The sequence below is a fragment of the Carcharodon carcharias genome, assembly GCF_017639515.1.
Source record: "Carcharodon carcharias isolate sCarCar2 chromosome 37 unlocalized genomic scaffold, sCarCar2.pri SUPER_37_unloc_3, whole genome shotgun sequence".
Classification (NCBI taxonomy): Eukaryota; Metazoa; Chordata; class Chondrichthyes; order Lamniformes; family Lamnidae; genus Carcharodon; species Carcharodon carcharias.
The window spans coordinates 1,044,258-1,070,762 of NW_024470768.1; the positions used below are offsets into that span (position 1 = coordinate 1,044,258).

General features: G+C 50.1%; 1 pseudogene; it reads right to left on the minus strand.

Moving 5' to 3' along the window:
* Positions 1 to 458: 458 nt before the first annotated feature.
* Positions 459 to 3,721, minus strand: LOC121274739 (annotated as a pseudogene).
* Between the last annotated feature and the right edge of the window lie 22,784 nt (positions 3,722 to 26,505).

Here is a 26,505-nt window from a genome sequence, read left to right on the forward strand (position 1 = left end):
CTTCCAGGCCTTTGTGGAGGGGTCGGGGGGTTGGGTGATGGGGGGTGCGGGGGTGGGTGGTCGAAAGGTCAGTGTCTGATTGGCCTTCGCTGTCAACGCAAATGGCCGGCCCATCCCATCCTTGGCCCATCGTCCATCCTGGAGAGCCAAGGGCCCAATTTCGCCTCTTCGGCAGGGTGGGGTGGGGGGGGGGTGGCGGGGGAGGTGGGGGGGAAGCCCCCTCTCAATGTCTTTTATGTCTCTTGAGCCTGAGGCCTTGTCTGTGGTTCCCCTCGACACCCACCGGCCTCCCCCACCCTCTTCCCACCCAACCCCGCCCCCCTCCTACAACTCCCTGGGGCAATCGTGGTGGGGAGGGAGAGAGAGAGACAGAGAGAGAGACAGAGGGGTGAGAGGGCACAAGAATTCAAGATGGACCCTTTCTCTTCCCAGCCCACCCCCAACCCCCACACCCAAGGCTAGAAGGCCCAACTTGGGCTTCTAAATTTGGGCAGGTTAGAAGCCTGGGGCTTTGTGTCCAAGCGAAGCCCCCGTCTGTTGAGGCAGTCGTGGTCTGTGTGTTCCCGGTCACGCTCAGCCTGGGATGTCGCGACCTTGGCAGCACTGAAAGGTCAAAGGGGAAAAGCAGGAAGGGATGAACGAATCCACAACTCGGGACGAACCTCTTTGACCACTGGGGGAGACTAGCCTCCCCCGCCCGGCCACAGTTCGGTGCTCTGATGCAGCAATGGTTCTAGCCTGAGTCAGGCGTTGGCTAATCTGGAAAATTCACCCCCCCCACCCACCACCACCCGTGCTCCCTGCCCCTTTAAGGGGAGGATGGAGGAATGCGCCACTTTTACATGATGGAGTTGGGGGGTGGGGGGTGTGTGGAGGTTTCAACTCAGGCCTCCGTCAGGCCATAAACGAAGAGCCAGCTTAGCGACGGAGGGGAGGCCTCGCTGTTTGGCCTGTGTGGGCTAGCGGGGGGGTGCTGAGGCCAATTTGTAGCACCAGGAATGTGGGCTGAGGGGACGGACCTCGGGGGGTGGGGGGTGGGTTTGGAGGGGGCCGGGGGGGGTGGGGTGGGGAGCAGGTAGAGGATCAAGCCAGCCTATCACACGCCAGGGATCCTCAACGCTCCTGCAGCCTATCAGGGATTGACTGGGTTTGTTGGGGAGGTGGGGGGAACGTGCAGAGAGCCGGACTAAATCAGGGGTGGGGGCGGGAGCGGTGAGGAGAGACAGGCACAAACAGGCAATGAGTGGGTGAGGGGTGCCCAGGGTATGATCTTCTACCCTCGGGATGTGTGGGCTGGTGCTAGGGGTCTCGGAGGTGGGCCCTGGTGTCTCAAATGCCAAGCAGTGAGGTTGTGAGGGGTGGGGGAGAGTGGACGGGCCTGGGGTGTGAGGGGTTTTTACATCGGGCGGTCTCGATGTCCTATCGGGTAGCCCCCCCCCCCTTACCCTCAACCCTTCGGCAATTGGCACCCAGGAAGTATCAGTGGACCACATAACCACCCCTGTGACCAGTCCTTCGAGGCCAAGCCTCATTCAGGCCTCAGGACGACCAAATGACTAGGCCAGCTTGGAGGCCTAAGTCACTAGGCCTCAGAGGCCCAAGTGACCAGGCTTCAGAATTCCCAAAGTGACCAGGCTTCAAAGTCCCAAAGTGACCAGGCCTCAGAACTCCCAAGTGACCAGGCCTCAGAACTCCAAGTGACCAGGCCTCAGAGACCCCAGTGACCAGGCCTCAGAACCCGTTTATATGACAATACGCCTCCAGGGAGGAGAGGACGACGTAGGTCAACCAGAGAGTCATAAAGAAGCAGGCGGTGATGATCTTGCGGCCCTCGAGCCTCCGAGTTCGCCTCCAACCTCTGGCCGGCGGCGATACATCAAGATGGCGATGGTGATGAAGGCGAATATGGTGAAGATGGTGACAGAGAAAGCCAGGTTGCCCGGGTTCACCAGGAACTTCTTGCCCTTGCTGGCCCAGTAGATGGCGGCCATGGACCAGGCCACTCCTATCCCCAGGAAGACGTTGACGGCATTACTCCCAGTGACATTCCCGATGGAGGCGTCAGCGTACTGATCCTGAATGGCTGCCACCTTGCTGGCAAACATGTCTGTCCAGAGGGGAGAGAGAGGGAGAGAGCGAGAGAGAGAGCGTTAGAGACGAGAGGCCCCCATTGTGGACAGGGATTTCTTCATCTGTCATAGCGCCAGTGCAGGGAAGGTTAAGGGGAGATTTAATTGAGGCGCTTAGGGAGGAGCGGCCTGAAAGGGCGGAGGGAGCAGATCCGATAGGAACTTTCAACAGGGCGAATCGGATAAATACTCGAGAAGGAGACATTTGTGGGTCTGTGGGGGAGACAGGGGAGAGTGGGGGCTAATTTGATAGATTGTTCAAAGGGCCAGCACAGGCTCGGTGGGCTGAATGGCCTCCACCTGGGCTGCAAGATGGGACTGGAAGCCTTCAGTGTTTAGACTTGAGCGTGTCAATAAAGTCAGAGGCTGGTCAAATGCCAAGAAAGTCAATTGGGGTTTGCAGGTAAGTACATAGCAGGCAAATAGAACGGAACATTTCAAACGCTCAAACGTGACTGCGGACAAGAGGCAAAGGGATTCAAAGACAGGGTAGGGGCTGCAGGAGGTGTGGGGTCTCCACGCTCGGAGATCTCTGCTCCAAGCACAGTTCCGGGAATCCGGAGGGTCAGTGCTGAGGGAGCGCCGCGCTGTCGGAGGGTCAGTGCTGAGGGAGCGCCGCGCTGTCGGAGGGTCAGTGCTGAGGGAGCGCCGCACTGTCGGAGGGTCAGTGCGGAGGGAGCGCCGCACGTCGGAGGGTCAGTGCTGAGGGAGTGCTGCACTGTCGGAGGGTCAGTGCTGAGGGAGTGCTGCACTGTCGGAGGGTCAGTGCTGAGGGAGCACTGCACTGTCGGACGGTCAGTGCTGAGGGAGCGCCGCGCTGTCGGAGGGGCAGTGCTGAGGGAGTGCGCACTGTCGGAGGGTCAGTACTGAGGGAGAGCCGCACTGTCGGAGGGTCAATGCTGAGGGAGTGCTGCACTGTCGGAGGGTCAGTGCAGAGGGAGTGCTGCACTGTCGGAGGGTCAGTGCTGAGGGAGTGCTGCACTGTCGGAGGGTCAGTGCGGAGGGGAGCGCCGCACTGTCGGAGGGTCATTCCTGAGGGACAGCGGCACTGTCGGAGGGTCAGTACTGTGGAAGTGCCGCACTGTGGGAGGGTCAGTACTGTGGAAGTGCCGCGCTGTCCGAGGGTCTGTGCTGAGGGAGTGCCGCACTGTCGGAGGGTCAGTGCTGAGAGAGAGCCGCACTGTCGGAGGGTCAGTGCGGAGGGAGAGATGCTTTGTCGGAGGGTCAGTGCTGAGGGAAAATGTGTCAGTCAATTTGTGTAGATGACGTTCCTGTCGTGTGGGGGGTGGGGGGAGGTGGAGACTCTGACCCTCACCTGGAACGGATGTCCCGAGTGCCACAAAGACGATGGCGGTTACAGAGTTCCTCAATCCCACCGTGCAGCCAAAATGTGTGGCGAGGTCTCCAGTTACAGCTGTGAGCAAACCGATCAACACGATGGAGACTGCGAAACAGGCCCAGCCATTCCAGTACTCTGTTTGGAGGGACAAACGCAAAGAGAACTTTCCAGAACACTGTTAGGAAGTGCATGATGTAATCGAAACAGGAGGGCAGGCGTTCTTCACTCGTCCCCTCATCATCGTCATCCTCACCTGTAAGGGAAAAAAACGTACAGTACGGGGTTAGATACAGAGTAAAGCTCAATCAACACCGTCCCATCACACACTCCCAGGCAGTTTACAGCACGGGGTGAGATACAGAGTAAATCTCCCTCTACACTGTCCCCATCAAACACTCCAGGACAGGTACAGCACGGGTTAGATACAGAGTAAAGCTACTCTCTACACTGTCCCATTCAAACACTCCCAGGACAGGTACAGCACGGGGTTAGATACAGAGTAAAGCTCCCTCTACACTGTCCCCATCAAACACTCCCAGGACAGGTACAGCACGGGGTTAGATACAGAGTAAACTCCTTCCACACTGTCCCCATCACACACTCCCAGGACAGTACAGCACGGGGTTAGATACAGAGTAAAGTTCCCTCTACACTGTCCCATCAAACACTCCCAGGACAGGTACAGCACGGGGTTAGATACAGAGCGAAACTCCCTCTACACTGTCCCATCAAACACTCCCAGGGCAGGTACAGCACGGGGTTAGTAACAGAGTAAAGCTCCCTCTACACTGTCCCCATCAAACACTCCCAGGACAGGTACAGCACGGGGTTAGATAGAGAGTAAACTCCCTCTACACTGTCCACATCAAACACTTCCAGGACAGGTACAGCACGGGGTTAGATACAGAGTAAATCTCCCTCTACACTGTCCCCATCAAATTCTCCCAGGACAGGTACAGCACGGGGTTAGATACAGAGTAAATCTCCCTCTACACTGTCCCCATCAAACACTCCCAGGACAGGTACAGCACGGGGTTAGATACAGAGTAAATCTCCCTCTACACTGTCCCCATCAAACACTCCCAGGACAGGTACAGCACGGGGTTAGATACAGAGTAAATCTCCCTCTACACTGTCCCCATCAAACACTCCCAGGACAGGTACAGCACAGGGTTAGATACAGAGTAAATCTCTCTCTACACTGTCCCCATCAAACACTCCCAGGACAGGTACAGCACGGGGTTAGATACAGAGTAAAGCTCACTCTACACTGTCCCCATCAAACACTCCAGGACAGGTACAGCACGGGGTTAGATACAGAGTAAAGCTCCCTCTACACTGTCCCCATCAAACACTCCCAGGACAGGTACAGCACGGGGTTAGATACAGAGTAAAGCTCACTCTACACTGTCCCCATCAAACACTCCCAGGACAGGTACAGCACGGGGTTAGATACAGAGTAAAGCTCCCTCTACACTGACCCATCAAACACTCCCAGGACAGGTACAGCACGGGGTTAGATACAGAGTAAATCTCCCTCTACACTGTCCCCATCAAAACACTCCCAGGACAGGTACAGCATGGGGTTAGATACAGAGTAAAGCTCCCTCTACACTGTGCCCCATCAAACACTCCCAGGACAGGTACAGCACGGGGTTAGACACAGAGTAAAGCTCCCTCTACACTGTCCCCATCAAACACTCCCAGGACAGGTACAGCACGGGGTTAGATACAGAGTAAATCTCCCTCTACACTGTCCCCATCAAACACTCCCAGGACAGGTACAGCACGGGGTTAGATACAGAGTAAAGCTCCCTCTACACGACCCCATCAAACACTCCCAGGGCAGGTACAGCACGGGGTTAGATACAGAGTAAAGCTCCTCTACACTGTCCCCATCAAACACTCCAGGACAGGTACAGCACGGGGTTAGATACAGAGTAAATCTCCTCTACACTGTCCCCATCAAACACTCCCAGGACAGGTACAGCACGGGGTTAGATACAGAGTAAAGCTCCCTCTACACCGTCGCCATCAAACACTCCCAGGACAGGTACAGCACGGGGTTAGATACAGAGTAAAGCTCCCTCTACACCGTCCCCATCAAACACTCCCAGGACAGGTACAGCACGGGGTTAGATAAGAGTAAAGCTCCCTCTACACTGTCCCATCAAACACTCCCAGGACAGGTACAGCACGGGGTTAGATACAGAGTAAAGCTCCCTCTACACTGTCCCCATCAAACACTCCCAGGACAGGTACAGCACGGGGTTAGATACAGAGTAAAGTTCCCTCTACACTGTCCCCATCAAACACTCCCAGGACAGGTACAGCACGGGTTAGATACAGAGTAAATCTCCCTCTACACTGTCCCCATCAAACACTCCCAGGACAGGTACAGCACGGGGTTAGATACAGAGTAAAGCTCCCTCTACACTGTCCCCATCAAACACTCCCAGGACAGGTACAGCACGGGGTTAGATACAGAGTAAAGTCCCTCTACACTGTCCCCATCAAACACTCCCAGGACAGGTACAGCACGGGGTTAGATACAGAGTAAAGCTCCCTCTACACTGTCCCCATCAAACACTCCCAGGACAGGTACAGCACGGGGTTAGATACAGAGTAAAGCTCCCTCTACACTGTCCCCATCAAACACTCCCAGGACAGGTACAGCATGGGGTTAGATACAGAGTAAAGCTCCCTCTACACTGTCCCCATCAAACACTCCCAGGACAGGTACAGCACAGGGTTAGATACAGAGTAAATCTCCCTCTACACTGTCCCCATCAAACACTCCCAGGACAGGTACAGCACGGGGTAAGATAGAGAGTAAATCTCCCTCTACACTGTCCCCATCAAACACTCCCAGGACAGGTACAGCACGAGGTAAGACACAGAGTAAATCTCCCTGTACACTGTCCCCATCAAACACTCCCAGGACAGGTACAGCACGAGGTAAGACACAGAGTAAATCTCCCTGTACAATGTCCCCATCAAACACTCCCTGGACAGGTACAGCACGAGGTAAGAAACAGAGTTAATCTCCCTCTACACTGTCCCCATCAAACACTCCAGGACAGGTACAGCACGGGGTTAGATACAGAGGTAAATCTCCCTCTAACTGTCCCATCAAACACTCCCAGGACAGGTACAGCACGGGGTAATATACAGAGTAAATCTCTCCTCTCACTGTCCCCATCAAACACTCCCAGGACAGGTACAGCACGGGTAAGATACAGAGTAAATCTCCCTCTACACTGTCCCCCATCAAACTTCCCAGGCAGGGGTACAGCACGGGGTAAGATACAGAGTAAATCTCCCTCTAAACTGTCCCCATCATACACTCCCAGCACAGGTACAGCACGGGGTAAATACAGAGTAAAGTCCCTCAACACTGTCCCCATCAAACACTCCCAGGACAGGTACAGCACGGGGTTAGATACAGAGTAAATCTCCCTCTACACTGTCCCCATCAAACACTCCCAGGACAGGTACAGCACGGGGTAAGATACAGAGTAAATCTCCCTCTACACTGTCCCCATCAAACACTCCCAGGACAGGTACAGCACGGGGTAAGATACAGAGAAAATTCCCCTCTACACTGTCCCCATCAAACACTCCCAGGACAGGTACAGCACGGGGTAGGATACAGAGTAAATCTCCCTCTACACTGTCCCCATCAAACACTTCCAGGACAGGTACAGCACGGGGTAAGTTACAGAGTAAATCTCCCTCTACACTGTCCCCATCAAACACTCCAGGACAGGTACAGCACGGGGTAGATACAGAGTAAATCTCCCTCTACACTGTCCCCATCAAACACTCCCAGGACAGGTACAGCACGGGGTAGATACAGAGAAATCTCCCTCTACACTGTCCCCATCAAACACTCCCAGGACAGGTACAGCACGGGGTTAGATACAGAGTAAATCTCCCTCTACACTGTCCCCATCAAACACTCCCAGGACAGGTACAGCACGGGGTAAGATACAGAGTAAATCTCCCTCTAAACTGTCCCCATCAAACACTCCCAGGACAGGTACAGCACGGGGTAAGATACAGAGTAAATCTCCCTCTACACTGTCCCCATCAAACACTCCCAGGACAGGTACAGCACGGGGTAAGATACAGAGTAAATCTCCCTCTACACTGTCCCCATCAAACACTCCCAGGACAGGTACAGCACGGGGTAAGATACAGAGTAAAACTCCCTCTATACTATCCGCATCAAACACTCGCAGGACAGGCACAGCACGGGGTTAGATACAGAGTAAAGCTCCCTCTACACATCCCCATCAAATACTCTTAGGACAGGTACAGCACGGGGTTAGATACAGAGTAAATCTCCCTCTACACTCTTCCCATCAAACACTCCCAGGACAGGTACAGCACGGGGTTAGATACTGAGTAAAGCTGCCTCTACACTGTCCCCATGAAACACTCCCAGGACAGGTATAGCACGGAATTAGATACAGAGTAAATCTCCCTCTACACTGTCCCCATCAAACACTCCCAGGACAGGTACAGCACGGGGTAGATACAGAGTAAATCTCCTCTACACTGTCCCCATCAAACACTCCCAGGACAGGTACAGCACGGGGTAAGATACAGAGTAAATCTCCCTCTACACTGTCCCCATCAAACACTCCCAGGACAGGTACAGCACGGGGTAAGATACAGAGTAAATCTCCCTCTACACTGTCCCCATCAAATACTCCCCGGACAGGTACAGCACGGGGTAAGATAGAGAGTAAATCTCCCTCTACACTGTCCCCATCAAACACTCCCAGGACAGGTACAGCACGGGTAAGATACAGAGTAAATCTCCCTCTACACTGTCCCCATCAAACACACCCAGGACAGGTACAGCACGGGGTAAGATACAGAGTAAATCTCCCTCTACACTGTCCCCATCAAACACTCCCAGGACAGGTACAGCACGGGGTAAGATACAGAGTAAATCTCCCTCTACACTGTCCCCATCAAACACTCCCAGGACAGGTACAGCACGGGGTTAGATAAAGAGTAAAGCGCCTTCTACACTGTCCCCATCAAACACTCCCAGGACAGGTACAGCACGGGGTTAGATACAGAGTAAATCTCCTTCTACACTGTCCCATGAAACACTCCCAGGACAGGTACAGCACGGGGTAAGATACAGAGTAAATCCCCCTCCACACTGTCCCCATCAAACACTCCCAGGACAGGTACAGCACGGGGTTAGATACAGAGTAAATCTCCCTCTACACTGTCCCCATCAAACACTCCCAGGACAGGTACAGCACGGGGTAAGATACAGAGTAAATCTCCCTCTACACTGTCCCCATCAAACACTCCCTGGACAGGTACAGCACGGGGTTAGATACAGAGTAAATCTCCCTCTACAATGTCCCCAACAAACACTCCCAGGACAGTGACAGCACGGGGTAAGATACAGAATAATCTCCCTCTACACTGTCCCCATCAAACACTCCCAGGACAGGTACAGCACGGGGTAAGATACAGAGTAAATCTCCCTCTACACTGTCCCCATCAAACACTCCCAGGACAGGTACAGCACGGGGTAAGATACAGAGTAAATCTCCCTCTACACTGTCCCCATCAAACACTCCCAGGACAGGTACAGCACGGGGTTAGATACAGAGTAAATCTCCCTCTACACTGTCCCCATCAAACACTCCCAGGACAGGTACAGCACGGGGTTAGATACAGAGTAAATCTCCCTCTACACTGTCCCCATCAAACACTCCCAGGACAGGTACAGCACGGGGTAAGATACAGAGTAAATCTCCCTCTACACTGTCCCCATCAAACACTCCCAGGACAGGTACAGCACGGGGTTAGATACAGAGTAAAGCTCCCTCTACACTGTCCCCATCAAACACTCCCAGGACAGGTACAGCACGGGGTTAGATACAGAGTAAATCTCCCTCTACACTGTCCCATCAAACACTCCCAGGACAGGTACAGCACGGGTTAGATACAGAGTAAATCTCCCTCTACACTGTCCCCATCAAACACTCCCAGGACAGGTACAGCACGGGGTAAGATACAGAGTAAATCTCCCTCTACACTGTCCCCATCAAACACTCCCAGGACAGGTACAGCACGGGGTTAGATACAGAGTAAATCTCCCTCTACACTGTCCCCATCAAACACTCCCAGGACAGGTACAGCACGGGGTTAGATACAGAGTAAATCTCCCTCTACACTGTCCCCATCAAACACTCCCAGGACAGGTACAGCACGGGGTTAGATACAGAGTAAATCTCCCTCTACACTGTCCCCATCAAACACTCCCAGGACAGGTACAGCACGGGGTAAGATACAGAGTAAATCTCCCTCTACACTGTCCCCATCAAACACTCCCAGGACAGGTACAGCACGGGGTAAGATACAGAGTAAATCTCCCTCTACACTGTCCCCATCAAACACTCCCAGGACAGGTACAGCACGGGGTTAGATACAGAGTAAAGCTCCCTCTACACAGTCCCCATCAAACACTCCCAGGACAGTACAGCACGGGGTTAGATACAGAGTAAATCTCCCTCTACACTGTCCCCATCAAACACTCCCAGGACAGGTACAGCACGGGGTTAGATACAGAGTAAAGCTCCCTCTACACCTGTCCCCATCAAACACTCCCAGGACAGGTACAGCACGGGGTTAGATACAGAGTAAATCTCCCTCTACACTGTCCCCATCAAACACTCCCAGGACAGGTACAGCACGGGGTTAGATACAGAGTAAATCTCCCTCTACACTGTCCCCATCAAACACTCCCAGGACAGGTACAGCACGGGGTTAGATACAGAGTAAATCTCCCTCTACACTGTCCCCATCAAACACTCCCAGGACAGGTACAGCACGGGGTTAGATACAGAGTAAATCTCCCTCTACACTGTCCCCATCAAACACTCCCAGGACAGGTACAGCACGGGGTTAGATACAGAGTAAAGCTCCCTCTACACTGTCCCCATCAAACACTCCCAGGCCAGGTACAGCACAGGGTTAGATACAGAGTAAATCTCCCTCTACACTGTCCCCATCAAACACTCCCAGGACAGGTACAGCACGGGGTAAGATACAGAGTAAATCTCCCTCTACACTGTCCCCATCAAATACTCCCAGGACAGGTACAGCACGGGGTAAGATACAGAGTAAATCTCCCTCTACACTGTCCCCATCAAACACTCCCAGGACAGGTACAGCACGGGGTAAGATACAGAGTAAATCTCCCTCTTAACTGTCCCCATCAAACACTCCCAGCACAGGTACAGCACGGGGTAAGATACAGAGTAAATCTCCCTCTACACTGTCCCCATCAAATACTCCCAGGACAGGTACAGCACGGGGTTAGATACAGAGTAAATCTCCCTCTAAACTGTCCCCATCAAACAGTCCCAGGACAGGTACAGCACGGGGTAATATACAGAGTAAATCTCCTTCTACACTGTCCCCATCAAACACTCCCAGGACAGGTACAGCACGGGGTAAGATACAGAGTAAATCTCCCTCTAAACTATCCCCATCAAACACTCCCAGGACAGGTACAGCACGGGGTAAGATACAGAGTAAATCCCCCTCTACACTGTCCCCATCAAACTCTCCCAGGACAGGTACAGCACGGGGTTAGATACAGAGTAAATCCCCCTCTACACTGTCCCCATCAAACACTCCCAGGACAGGTACAGCACGGGGTAAGATACAGAGTAAATCCCCCTCTACACTGTCCCCATCAAACACTCCCAGGACAGGTACAGCACGGGGTAAGATACAGAGTAAATCTCCCTCTACACTGTCCCCATCAAACACTCCCAGGACAGGTACAGCACGGGGTAAGATACAGAGTAAATCTCCCTCTACACTGTCCCCATCAAACACTCCCAGGACAGGTACAGCACGGGGTTAGATACAGAGTAAATCTCCCTCTACACTGTCCCCATCAAACACTCCCAGGACAGGTACAGCACGGGGTTAGATACAGAGTAAATCTCATTCTACACCGTCCCCATCAAACACTCACAGGACAGGTACAGCACGGGGTTAGATACAGAGTAAATCTCCGTCTACACTGTCCCCATCAAACACTCCCAGGACTGGTACAGCACGGGGTAAGATACAGAGTAAATCCCCCTCTACACTGTCCCCATCAAACACTCCCAGGACAGGTACAGCACGAGGTTAGATACAGAGTAAATCTCCCTCTACACTGTCCCCATCCAACACTCCCAGGACAGGTACAGCACGGGGTTAGATACAGAGTAAATCTCCCTCTACACTGTCCCCATCAAACACTCCCAGGACAGGTACAGCACGGGGTAAGATACAGAGTAAATCTCCCTCTACACTGTCCCCATCAAACACTCCCAGGACAGGTACAGCACGGGGTTAGATACAGAGCAAATCTCCCTCTACACTGTCCCCATCAAACACTCCCAGGACAGGTACAGCACGGGGTAAGATACAGAGTAAATCTCCCTCTACACTGTCCCAATCAAACACTCCCAGGACAGGTACAGCACGGGGTAAGATACAGAGTAAATCTCCCTCTACACTGTCCCCATCAAACACTCCCAGGACAGGTACAGCACGGGGTAAGATACAGAGTAAATCTCCCTCTACACTGTCCCCATCAAACACTCCCAGGACAGGTACAGCACGGGGTAAGATACAGAGTAAATCTCCCTCTACACTGTCCCCATCAAACACTCCCAGGACAGGTACAGAACGGGGTTCGATACAGAGTAAAGCTCCCTCTACACCACCCGCATCAAACACCCGCAGGACAGGTACAGCACGGGGTTAGATACAGAGTAAATCTCATTCTACACCGTCCCCATCAAACACTCCCAGGACAGGTACAGCACGGGGTTAGATAAAGAGTAAATCTCCCTCTACACTGTCCCCATCAAACACTCCCAGGACAGGTACAGCACGGGGTAAGATACAGAGTAAATCCCCCTCCACACTGTCCCCATCAAACACTCCCAGGACAGGTACAGCACGGGGTAAGATACAGAGTAAATCTCCCTCTACACTGTCCCCATCAAACACTCCCAGGACAGGTACAGCACGGGGTAAGATACAGAGTAAATCTCCCTCTACACTGTCCCCATCAAACACTCCCAGGACAGGTACAGCACGGGGTAAGATACAGAGTAAATCCCCCTCTACACTGTCCCCATCAAACACTCCCAGGACAGGTACAGCACGGGGTAGATACAGAGTAAATCTCCCTCTACACTGTCCCCATCAAACACTCCCAGGACAGGTACAGCACGGGGTTAGATACAGAGTAAATCTCCCTCTACACTGTCCCCATCAAACACTCCCAGGACAGGTACAGCACGGGTTAAGATACAGAGTAAATCTCCCTCTACACTGTCCCCATCAAACACTCCCAGGACAGGAACAGCACGGGGTTAGATACAGAGTAAATCTCTCTCTACACTGTCCCCATCAAACACTCCCAGGACAGGTACAGCACGGGGTTAGATACAGAGTAAATCTCCCTCTACACTGTCCCCATCAAACACTCCCAGGACTGGTACAGCACGGGGTAAGATACAGAGTAAATCTCCGTCTAAACTGTCCCCATCAAACACTCCCAGGACAGGTACAGCACGGGGTAAGATACAGAGTAAATCCCCTCTACACTGTCCCCATCAAACACTCCCAGGACAGGTACAGCAATGGGTAAGATACAGAGTAAATCTCCCTCTACACTGTCCCCATCAAACACTCCCAGGAAAGGTGCAGAACGGGGTTCGATACAGAGTAAATCTCCCTCTACAACATCCCCATCAAACACTCCCAGGACAGGTACAGCACGGGGTTAGATACAGAGTAAATCTCATTCTACACCGTCCCATCAAACACTCCCAGGACAGGTACAGCACGGGGTTAGATACAGAGTAAAGCTCCCTCTTCACTCTCCCCATCAAACACTCCCAGGACAGGTACAGCACGGGTTAGATAAAGACTAAAGCTCCCTCTACACTGTCCCCATCAAACACTCCCAGGACAGGTACAGCACGCGGTTAGATACAGAGTAAAGCTCCCTCTACACCGTCCCCATCAAACTCTCCCAGGACAGGGACAGCACGGGGTTAGATACAGAGTAAATCTCCCTCTACACTGTCCACATCAAACACTCCCAGGACAGGTACAGCACGGGGTAAGATACAGAGTACATCCCCCTCTACACTGTCCCCATCAAACACTCCCAGGACAGGTACAGCACGGGGTAAGATACAGAGTAAATCTCCCTCTACACTGTCCCCATCAAATACTCGCAGGACAGGTACAGCACGGGGTTAGATACAGAGTAAATCTCATTCTACACCGTCCCCATCAAACACTCACAGAACAGGAACAGCACGGGGTTAGATACAGAGTAAAGCTCCGTCTACAGCATCCAATCAAACACTCCCAGAACAGGTACAGCACGGGGTTAGATACAGAGTAAAGCTCCCTCTTCACTCTCCCCATCAAACACTCCCAGGACAGGTACAGCACGGGGTTAGATAAAGAGTAAAGCGCCTTCTACACTGTCCCCATCAAACACTCCCAGGACAGGTACAGCACGGGGTTAGATACAGAGTAAGGCTCCCTCTACACTGTCCCCATCAAACTCTCCCAGGACAGGTACAGCACGTGGTTATATACAGAGTAAATCCCCCTCCACACTGTCCCCATCAAACACTCCGAGGACAGGTACAGCACGGGGTAAGATACAGAGTAAATCTCCCTCCACACTGTCCCCATCAAAAACTCCCTGGACAGGTACAGCACGGGGTAAGATACAGAGTAAACTTCCCTCTACACGGTCCCCATCAAACACTCCCAGGACAGGTACAGAACGGGGTTCGATACAGAGTAAAGCTCCCTCTACAACATCGCCATCAAACACTCCCAGGACAGCTACAGCACGGGGTTAGATACAGAGTAAATCTCATTCTACACCGTCCCCATCAAACACTCACAGGTCAGGAGCAGCACGGTGTTAGATACAGAGTAAAGCTCCGTCTACAGCATGCCCATCAAACACTCCCAGGACAGGAACAGCACGGGGTTAGATACAGAGTAAAGCTCCCTCTTCACTCTCGCCATCAAACACTCGCAGGACAGGTACAGCACGGGGTTATGTACAGAGTAAAGCTCCCTCTACACTGTCCCCATCAAACACTCCCAGGACAGGTACAGAACAGGGTTAGATACAGAGTAAATCTCCCAACCACTGTCCCCATCAAACACTCCCAGGACAGGTACAGCACGGGGTAAGATACAGAGTAAATCTCCCTCTACACTGTCCCCATCAAATACTCCCAGGACAGGTACAGCACGGGGTAAGATACAGAGTAAATCTCCCTCTACACTGTCCCCATCAAACATTCCCAGGAGGGGTACAGCACGGGTAAGATACAGAGTAAATCTCCCTCTTAACTGTCCCCATCATACACTCCCAGCACAGGTACAGCACGGGGTAATATACAGAGTAAATGTCCCTCAACACTGTCCCCATCAAATACTCCCAGGACTGGTACAGGACGGGGTTAGATACAGAGTAAATCTCCCTCTACACTGTCCCCATCAAACACTCCCAGGACAGGTACAGCACGGGGTAAGAGACAGAGTAAATCTCCCACTAAACTGTACCCATCAAACACTCCCAGGACAGGTACAGCACGGGGTAAGATACAGAGTAAATCCCCCTCTACACTGTCCCCATCAAACACTCCCAGGACAGGTACAGCACGGGGTAGGATACAGAGTAAATCTCCCTCTACACTGTCCCCATCAAACACTCCCAGGACAGGTACAGCACAGGGTTAGATACAGAGTAAATCTCCCTCTACACTGTCCCCATCAAACACTCCCAGGACAGGTACAGCACGAGGTTAGATACTGAGTAAAGCTCCCTCTACACTGTCCCCATCAAACACACCCAGGACAGGTACAGCAGGCGTAAGATACAGAGTAAATCTCCCTCTTAACTGTCCCCATCAAACACTCCCAGGACAGGAACAGCACGGGGTAAGATACAGAGTAAATCTCTCTCTACACTGTCCCCATCAAATACTCCCAGGACAGGTACAGCACGGGGTTAGATACAGAGTAAATCTCCCTCTACACTGTCCCCATCAAACACTCCCAGGACTGGTACAGCACGGGGTAAGATACAGAGTAAATCTCCCTCTAAACTGTCCCCATCAAACACTCCCAGGACAGGTACAGCACGGGGTAAGATACAGAGTAAATCCCCCTCTACACTGTCCCCATCAAACACTCCCAGGACAGGTACAGCAATGGGTAAGATACAGAGTAAATCTCCCTCTACACTGTCCCCATCAAACACTCCCAGGATTGGTACAGAACGGGGTTCGATACAGAGTAAAGCTCCCTCTACACCATCCCCATCAAACACTCCCAGGACAGGTACAGCACGGGGTTAGATACAGAGTAAATCTCATTCTACACCGTCCCAATCAAACACTCCCAGGACAGGAACAGCACGGGGTTAGATACAGAGTAAAGCTCCGTCTACAGCATCCCATCAAACACTCCCTGGACAGGTACAGCACGGGGTAAGATACAGAGTAAATCTCCCTCTACACTGTCCCCATCAAATACTCGCAGGACAGGTACAGCACGGGGTTAGATACAGAGTAAATCTCATTCTACACCGTCCCCATCAAACACTCACAGGACAGGAACAGCACGGGGATAGATACAGAGTAAAGCTCCGTCTACAGCATCCCCATCAAACACTCCCAGGACTGGTACAGCACGGGGTTAGATACAGAGTAAAGCTCCCTCTTCACTCTCGCCATCAAACACTCGCAGGACAGGTACAGCACGGGGTTATGTACAGAGTAAAGCTCCCTCTACACTGTCCCCATCAAACACTCCCAGGCCAGGTACAGCACAGGGTTAGATACAGAGTAAATCTCCCTCTACACTGTCCCCATCAAACACTCCCAGGACAGGTACAGCACGGGGTAAGATACAGAGTAAATCCCCCTCCACACTGTCCCCATCAAATACTCCCAGGACAGGTACAGCACGGGGTAAGATAGAGAGTAAATCTCCCTCTACACTGTCCCCATCAAACACTCCCAGGACAGGTACAGCACGGGGTAAGACACAGAGTAAATCTCCCTCTTAACTGTCCCCATCAAACACTCCCAGCACAGGTACAGCACGGGGTAATAAACAGAGTTAATCTCCCTCTACACTGTCCCCATCAAATACTCGCAGGACAGGTACAGCACGGGGTTAGATACAGAGTAAATCTCCCTCTTAACTGTCCCCATCAAACACTCCCAGGACAGGAACAGCACGGGGTAATATACAGAGTAAATCTCTCTCTTCACTGTCCCCATCAAACACTCCCAGGACAGGTACAGCACGGGGTAAGATACAGAGTAAATCTCCCTCTAAACTATCCCCATCAAACACTCCCAGGACAGGTACAGCACGGGGTAAGATACAGAGTAAATCCCCCTCTACACTGTCCCCATCAAATTCTCCCAGGACAGGTACAGCACGGGGTTAGATACAGCGTAAATCCCCCTCTACACTGTCCCCATCAAACACTCCCAGGACAGGTACAGCACGGGGTAAGATACAGAGTAAATCCCCCTCTACACTGTCCCCATCAAACACTCCCAGGACAGGTACAGCACGGGGTAAGATACAGAGTAAATCTCCCTCTATACTGTCCCCATCAAACACTCCCTGGACAGGTACAGCACGGGGTAAGATACAGAGTAAATCTCCCTCTACACTGTCCCCATTAAACACTCCCAGGACAGGTACAGAACGGGGTTCGATACAGAGTAAAGCTCCCTCTACAACATCGCCATCAAACAGTCCCAGGACATTTACAGCACGGGGTTAGATACAGAGTAAATCTCATTCTACACCGTCCCCTTCAAACACTCACAGGACAGGAACAGCACGGGGTTAGATACAGAGTAAAGCTCCGTCTCCAGCATCCCCATCAAACACTCCCAGGACTGGTACAGCACGGGGTAAGATACAGAGTAAATCCCCCTCTACACTGTCCCCATCAAACACTCCCAGGACAGGTACAGCACGGGGTTAGATACAGAGCAAATCTCCCTCTACACTGTCCCCATCAAACACTCCCAGGACAGGTACAGCACGGGGTAAGATACATAGTAAATCTCCCTCTAAACTGTCCAAATCAAACACTCCCAGGACAGGTACAGTACGGGGTAAGATACAGAGTAAATCCCCCTCTGCCCTGTCCCCATCAAACACTCCCAGGACAGGTACAGCACGGGGTAAGATACAGAGTAAATCTCCCTCTACACTGCCCCCACCAAACACTCCCTGGACAGATACAGCACGGGGTAAGATACAGAGTAAATCTCCCTCTACACTGTCCCCATCAAACACTCCCAGGACAGGTACAGAACGGGGTTCGATACAGAGTAAAGCTCCCTCTACACCATCCCCATCAAACCCTCCCAGGACAGTTACAGCACGGGGTTAGATACAGAGTAAATCTCATTCTACACCGTCCCCATCAAACACTCCCAGTACAGGTACAGCACGGGGTTAGATAAAGAGTATATCTCCCTCTACACTGTCCCCATCAAACACTCCCAGGACAGGTACAGCACGGGGTAAGATACAGAGTAAATCCCCCTCCACACTGTCCCCATCAAATACTCCCAGGACAGGTACAGCACGGGGTAAGATACAGAGTAAATCTCCCTCTACACTGTCCCCATCAAACACTCCCAGGACAGGTACAGCACGGGGTAAGAGACAGAGTAAATCTCCCACTAAACTGTACCCATCAAACACTCCCAGGACAGGTACAGCACGGGGTAAGATACAGAGTAAATCCCCCTCTACACTGTCCCCATCAAACACTCCCAGGACAGGTACAGCACGGGATAGGATACAGAGTAAATCTCCCTCTACACTGTCCCCATCAAACACTCCCAAGACAGGTACAGAACGAGGTTAGATACTGAGTAAAGCTCCCTCTACACTGTCCCCATCAAACACACCCAGGACATGTACAGCAGGCGTAAGATACAGAGTAAATCTCACTCTTAACTGTCCCCATCAAACACTCCCAGGACAGGAACAGCACGGGGTAAGATACAGAGTAACTCTCTCTCTACACTGTCCCCATCAAATACTCCCAGGACAGGTACAGCACGGGGTTAGATACAGAGTAAATCTCCCTCTACACTGTCCCCATCAAACACTCCCAGGACTGGTACAGCACGGGGTAAGGTACAGAGTAAATCTCCGTCTAAACTGTCCCCATCAAACACTCCCAGGACAGGTACAGCACGGGGTAAGATACAGAGTAAATACCCCTCTACACTGTCCCCATCAAACACTCCCAGGACAGGTACAGCAATGGGTAAGATACAGAGTAAATCCCCCTCTACACTGTCCCCATCAAACACTCCCAGGAAAGGTACAGAACGGGGTTCGATACAGAGTAAATCTCCCTCTACAACATCCCCATCAAACACTCCCAGGACAGGTACAGCACGGGGTTAGATACAGAGTAAATCTCATTCTACACCGTCCCATCAAACACTCCCAGGACAGGTACAGCACGGGGTTAGATACAGAGTAAAGCTCCCTCTTCACTCTCCCCATCAAACACTCCCAGGACAGGTACAGCACGGGGTTAGATAAAGACTAAAGCTCCCTCTACACTGTCCCCATCAAACACTCCCAGGACAGGTACAGCACGCGGTTAGATACAGAGTAAAGCTCCCTCTACACCGTCCCCATCAAACTCTCCCAGGACAGGGACAGCACGGGGTTAGATACAGAGTAAATCTCCCTCTACACTGTCCACATCAAACACTCCCAGGACAGGTACAGCACGGGGTAAGATACAGAGTAAATCCCCCTCTACACTGTCCCCATCAAACACTCCCAGGACAGGTACAGCACGGGGTAAGATACAGAGTAAATCTCCCTCTACACTGTCCCCATCAAACACTCCCTGGACAGGTACGGCACGGGGTAAGATACAGAGTAAATCTCCCTCTACACTGTCCCCATCAAATACTCGCAGGACAGGTACAGCACGGGGTTAGATACAGAGTAAATCTCATTCTACACCGTCCCCATCAAACACTCACAGGACAGGAACAGCACGGGGTTAGATACAGAGTAAAGCTCCGTCTACAGCATCCAATCAAACACTCCCAGGACAGGTACAGCACGGGGTTAGATACAGAGTAAAGCTCCCTCTTCACTCTCCCCATCAAACACTCCCAGGACAGGTACAGCACGGGGTTAGATAAAGAGTAAAGCGCCTTCTACACTGTCCCCATCAAACACTCCCAGGACAGGTACAGCACGGGGTTAGATACAGAGTAAAGCTCCCTCTACACTGTCCCCATCAAACTCTCCCAGGACAGGTACAGCACGTGGTAAGATACAGAGTAAATCCCCCTCCACACTGTCCCCATCAAACACTCCGAGGACAGGTACAGCACGGGGTAAGATACAGAGTAAATCTCCCTCCACACTGTCCCCATCAAAAACTCCCTGGACAGGTACAGCACGGGGTAAGATACAGAGTAAACTTCCCTCTACACGGTCCCCATCAAACACTCCCAGGACAGGTACAGAACGGGGTTCGATACAGAGTAAAGCTCCCTCTACAACATCGCCATCAAACACTCCCAGGACAGGTACAGCACGTGGTTAGATACAGAGTAAATCTCATTCTACACCGTCCCCATCAAACACTCACAGGTCAGGAGCAGCACGGTGTTAGATACAGAGTAAAGCTCCGTCTACAGCATGCCCATCAAACACTCCCAGGACAGGAACAGCACGGGGTTAGATACAGAGTAAAGCTCCCTCTTCACTCTCGCCATCAAACACTCGCAGGACAGGTACAGCACGGGGTTATGTACAGAGTAAAGCTCCCTCTACACTATCCCCATCAAACACTCCCAGGACAGGTACAGAACAGGGTTAGATACAGAGTAAATCTCCCAACCACTGTCCCCATCAAACACTCCCAGGACAGGTACAGCACGGGGTAAGATACAGAGTAAATCTCCCTCTACACTGTCCCCATCAAATACTCCCAGGACAGGTACAGCACGGGGTAAGATACAGAGTAAATCTCCCTCTACACTGTCCCCATCAAACATTCCCAGGAGGGGTACAGCACGGGTAAGATACAGAGTAAATCTCCCTCTTAACTGTCCCCATCATACACTCCCAGCACAGGTACAGCACGGGGTAATATACAGAGTAAATGTCCCTCAACACTGTCCCCATGAAATACTCCCAGGACTGGTACAGGACGGGGTTAGATACAGAGTAAATCTCCCTCTACACTGTCCCCATCAAACACTCCCAGGACAGGTACAGCACGGGGTAAGAGACAGAGTAAATCTCCCACTAAACTGTACCCATCAAACACTCCCAGGACAGGTACAGCACGGGGTAAGATACAGAGTAAATCCCCCTCTACACTGTCCCCATCAAACACTCCCAGGACAGGTACAGCACGGGGTAGGATACAGAGTAAATCTCCCTCTACACTGTCCCCATCAAACACTCCCAGGACAGGTACAGCACAGGGTTAGATACAGAGTAAATCTCCCTCTACACTGTCCCCATCAAACACTCCCAGGACAGGTACAGCAGGCGTAAGATACAGAGTAAATCTCCCTCTTAGTTGTCCCCATCAAACACTCCCAGGACAGGAACAGCACGGGGTAAGATACAGAGTAAATCTCTCTCTACACTGTCCCCATCAAATACTCCCAGGACAGGTACAGCACGGGGTTAGATACAGAGTAAATCTCCCTCTACACTGTCCCCATCAAACACTCCCAGGACTGGTACAGCACGGGGTAAGATACAGAGTAAATCTCCCTCTAAACTGTCCCCATCAAACACTCCCAGGACAGGTACAGCACGGGGTAAGATACAGAGTAAATCCCCCTCTACACTGTCCCCATCAAACACTCCCAGGACAGGTACAGCAATGGGTAAGATACAGAGTAAATCTCCCTCTACACTGTCCCCATCAAACACTCCCAGGATTGGTACAGAACGGGGTTCGATACAGAGTAAAGCTCCCTCTACACCATCCCCATCAAACACTCCCAGGACAGGTACAGCACGGGGTTAGATACAGAGTAAATCTCATTCTACACCGTCCCAATCAAACACTCCCAGGACAGGAACAGCACGGGGTTAGATACAGAGTAAAGCTCCGTCTACAGCATCCCATCAAACACTCCCTGGACAGGTACAGCACGGGGTAAGATACAGAGTAAATCTCCCTCTACACTGTCCCCATCAAATACTCGCAGGACAGGTACAGCACGGGGTTAGATACAGAGTAAATCTCATTCTACACCGTCCCCATCAAACACTCACAGGACAGGAACAGCACGGGGATAGATACAGAGTAAAGCTCCGTCTACAGCATCCCATCAAACACTCCCAGGACAGGTACAGCACGGGGTTATGTACAGAGTAAAGCTCCCTCTACACTGTCCCCATCAAACACTCCCAGGCCAGGTACAGCACAGGGTTAGATACAGAGTAAATCTCCCTCTACACTGTCCCCATCAAACACTCCCAGGACAGGTACAGCACGGGGTAAGATACAGAGTAAATCCCCCTCCACACTGTCCCCATCAAATACTCCCAGGACAGGTACAGCACGGGGTAAGATAGAGAGTAAATCTCCCTCTACACTGTCCCCATCAAACACTCCCAGGACAGGTACAGCACGGGGTAAGACACAGAGTAAATCTCCCTCTTAACTGTCCCCATCAAACACTCCCAGCACAGGTACAGCACGGGGTAATAAACAGAGTTAATCTCCCTCTACACTGTCCCCATCAAATACTCGCAGGACAGGTACAGCACGGGGTTAGATACAGAGTAAATCTCCCTCTTAACTGTCCCCATCAAACACTCCCAGGACAGGAACAGCACGGGGTAATATACAGAGTAAATCTCTCTCTACACTGTCCCCATCAAACACTCCCAGGACAGGTACAGCACGGGGTAAGATACAGAGTAAATCTCCCTCTAAACTATCCCCATCAAACACTCCCAGGACAGGTACAGCACGGGGTAAGATACAGAGTAAATCCCCCTCTACACTGTCCCCATCAAATTCTCCCAGGACAGGTACAGCACGGGGTTAGATACAGAGTAAATCCCCCTCTACACTGTCCCCATCAAACACTCCCAGGACAGGTACAGCACGGGGTAAGATACAGAGTAAATCCCCCTCTACACTGTCCCCATCAAACACTCCCAGGACAGGTACAGCACGGGGTAAGATACAGAGTAAATCTCCCTCTACACTGTCCCCATCAAACACTCCCTGGACAGGTACAGCACGGGGTAAGATACAGAGTAAATCTCCCTCTACACTGTCCCCATTAAACACTCCCAGGACAGGTACAGAACGGGGTTCGATACAGAGTAAAGCTCCCTCTACAACATCGCCATCAAACAGTCCCAGGACAGTTACAGCACGGGGTTAGATACAGAGTAAATCTCATTCTACACCGTCCCCTTCAAACACTCACAGGACAGGAACAGCACGGGGTTAGATACAGAGTAAAGCTCCGTCTCCAGCATCCCCATCAAACACTCCCAGGACTGGTACAGCACGGGGTAAGATACAAAGTAAATCCCCCTCTACACTGTCCCCATCAAACACTCCCAGGACAGGTACAGCACGAGGTTAGATACAGAGTAAAGCTCCCTCTACGCTGTCCCCATCAAACACTCCCAGGACCGGTACAGCACGAGGTTAGATACAGAGTAAATCTCCCTCTTAACTGTCCCCATCAAACACTCCCAGGACAGGAACAGTACGGGGTAATATACAGAGTAAATCTCTCTCTACACTGTCCCCATCAAATACTCCCAGGACAGGTACAGCACGGGGTTAGATACAGAGCAAATCTCCCTCTACACTGTCCCCATCAAACACTCCCAGGACAGGTACAGCACGGGGTAAGATACATAGTAAATCTCCCTCTAAACTGTCCCCATCAAACACTCCCAGGACAGGTACAGTACGGGCTAAGATACAGAGTAAATCCCCCTCTGCCCTGTCCCCATCAAACACTCCCAGGACAGGTACAGCACGGGGCAAGATACAGAGTAAATCTCCCTCTACACTGTCCCCACCAAACACTCCCTGGACAAGTAAAGCACGGGGTAAGATACAGAGTAAATCTCCCTCTACACTGTCCCCATCAAACACTCCCAGGACAGGTACAGAACGGGGTTCGATACAGAGTAAAGCTCCCTCTACACCATCCCCATCAAACACTCCCAGGACAGTTACAGCACGGGGTTAGATACAGAGTAAATCTCATTCTACACCGTCCCCATCAAACACTCCCAGGACAGGTACAGCACTGGGTTAGATACAGAGTAAAGCTCCCTCTACACTGTCCCCATCAAACACTCCCAGGACAGGTACAGCACGGGGTTAGGTACAGAGTAAATCTCCCTCTACACTTTCCCCATCAAACGCTCCCGGGACAGGTACAGCACGGGGTTAGATACGGAGTAAAGCTCCCTCTACACTGGCCCCATCAAACACTCCCAGGACAGGTACAGCACGGGGTTAGATACAGAGTAAAGCTCCCTCTACTTTGGCCCCATCAAACCCTCCCAGGACAGGTACAGCATGGGGTTAGATACAGAGTAAATCTCTCTCTACACTGTCCCCATCAAATACTCCAGGGCAGGTACAGCACGGGGTTAGATAGAGAGTAAACCTCTCTCTACACTGTCCCCATCAAATACTCCCAGGACAGGTACAGCACGGGGTCAGATACAGAGTACATCTCCATCTACACCATCATCCGCCATTTGGAGATAGTTCTCATCCTCTGCAACCCCCTTGTCTGATTGACTAATCAGTTCAGACCGAGTGTTACAGCGCTCCTTTTACACATGTCTCCACATTCTTCACTCCAGTTTTCTCACTCACGTCAACCACACTCCCTGTTTTTTATAAATATCAATTCGGCCAGTGAAGGAGGGGATTATTGTTCTATATCTACAATCGCTTGCACTAAATCGGGTTTCGAACGAACCATGCCCTGTGCCTCACTTTTCAATGAGACTCGTTATTTAGGTTAACCATTAATTATTAACGGCCAATTCAAGCTAATCTCTCAAAATACTTGGATTATTTACTGCAGATTATCCTGTATTTGGAATTAATAATTAATACTTTCAATTGTGATGTGATTGGATTTGGTTTGCCGATATATGTTAAAGGATAACGTGATTAATTATTTATTTCTGAATTAACAAGTTGAATCAAATACAGATTAACTGTTCCGTATCATTGCCGTATCATTACGAGATTTTTTTTTAAATAGCTTCACAAAGGTTGAGGCTGAATTTTAAATATTACATTAAGTTATTAAACGTTCACCTAAATCATAAAGTATTTTGTTAGATTATTTCTGATCGGTTGGGAATTATTTATTGAGCACCCTGATTCCGAAATAGTATGATTAATTATTAAATATTTAGCCAAAACTTTCGAAGGGCCAAACATTGAATATTTGGATAGAGCGGGTGATGATCAATTAATTATTCCAAAGTAATCAACGAGGTAGAGAAATAATTTGCATGTGTTAATATATTAAATGAATACACGTTTAATGAAATTAACTATGATTATTAATTAAGAAACGAAGTTAGTATTTAGTCTGTGCAATCAGTTACAGATTGTATAGTGATGAGCACAGGTCTATGCAGAATAATAAATATTTCTTGAATACAAAGGTTAAATATGATTACGAAATATTTAATATAATTCTTAATGTGTACAAAAAGTATTAAATACTTTTTTGTTGTCTAACTATTGATAATACAGACTGACAAAATTAATGATGGGTTATTTAATGAACGAGTTGATTTAGAGAAAAAACACAAATTTTAATAAATTAGTTATAAATACTAACAACCTGACCAATGTATTATTTTGGCAGAACAAGGGCAAGTTCCGATCAGTTATATTATGAGTGTTATGTATTAAGCTGAATTATACCATTAATTGTGCAAATATGTACTTATTATCAAAGACTTAGCTGGGCTAATAAACAGTAAATGGTGATAATGTATTGGAACAACACAAATTTGCATAACTACCGTTATTAAATACGTAGCTGAGTTATTATTAGGTTATGCTAATTCTTACAAACCATTCCAATCTTATCAAGATGAAAATATCAGTCATTTATTGAAAACTTGTGATATATAAAACAAAGGGAAGTTTAGGAAACATAAATGCGTTTCAGCATGAAGCCAAGTTATTATTAAAATCAAGTTTCATTTAAATTTAGAATCCGCTGTTGTTTACTGATTAATATAGGTTAATTGAAAGTACTGGATTATTTAAATAAATTAATTGATAGAATAAAAACAATTTTAAACAAAATTAAATATGTTTAAGAAATTAACAGAACAAACGCAAGTTTAAATCGAATGTTTCAAATATGCCAATTGATACAAATGCACGTTTAGATAAATTAAATATTAACATTAAATTAATGAATTGAGAAAACAATTGCTCGTTTAAATTTAATTAGTAAATTTAGAATCGAGAGAAAAAAGCACTACTTTGAATGATTTAATATTACGTTTGAGTACATTAATTGACAGAAGGTATACCCATTTAGATAACTTGATTATTAATACTAAATGTGTTAAATGACAAAACAACCGCAAGTTTAGATAAAGTAAATCTAACTATTAATTTATTGACTGACAGGACAAATCCAAGTTTAGGTATAACAAATGTGTGTACTAAATATTTTAAATGACGGGGTAAAAGCGGAGTTGCTTATTAAACGCGGTGATTTGCTGAATAAATGCAAAGCTGGACAAAGTACATCGGAAGATTAGATGTTCAGCCAAATTGTTATTTGGGCTGCGCCGGTCATTTGATGATTGTTGACGGTTTAGCAGAGCAAGAAGTGAATT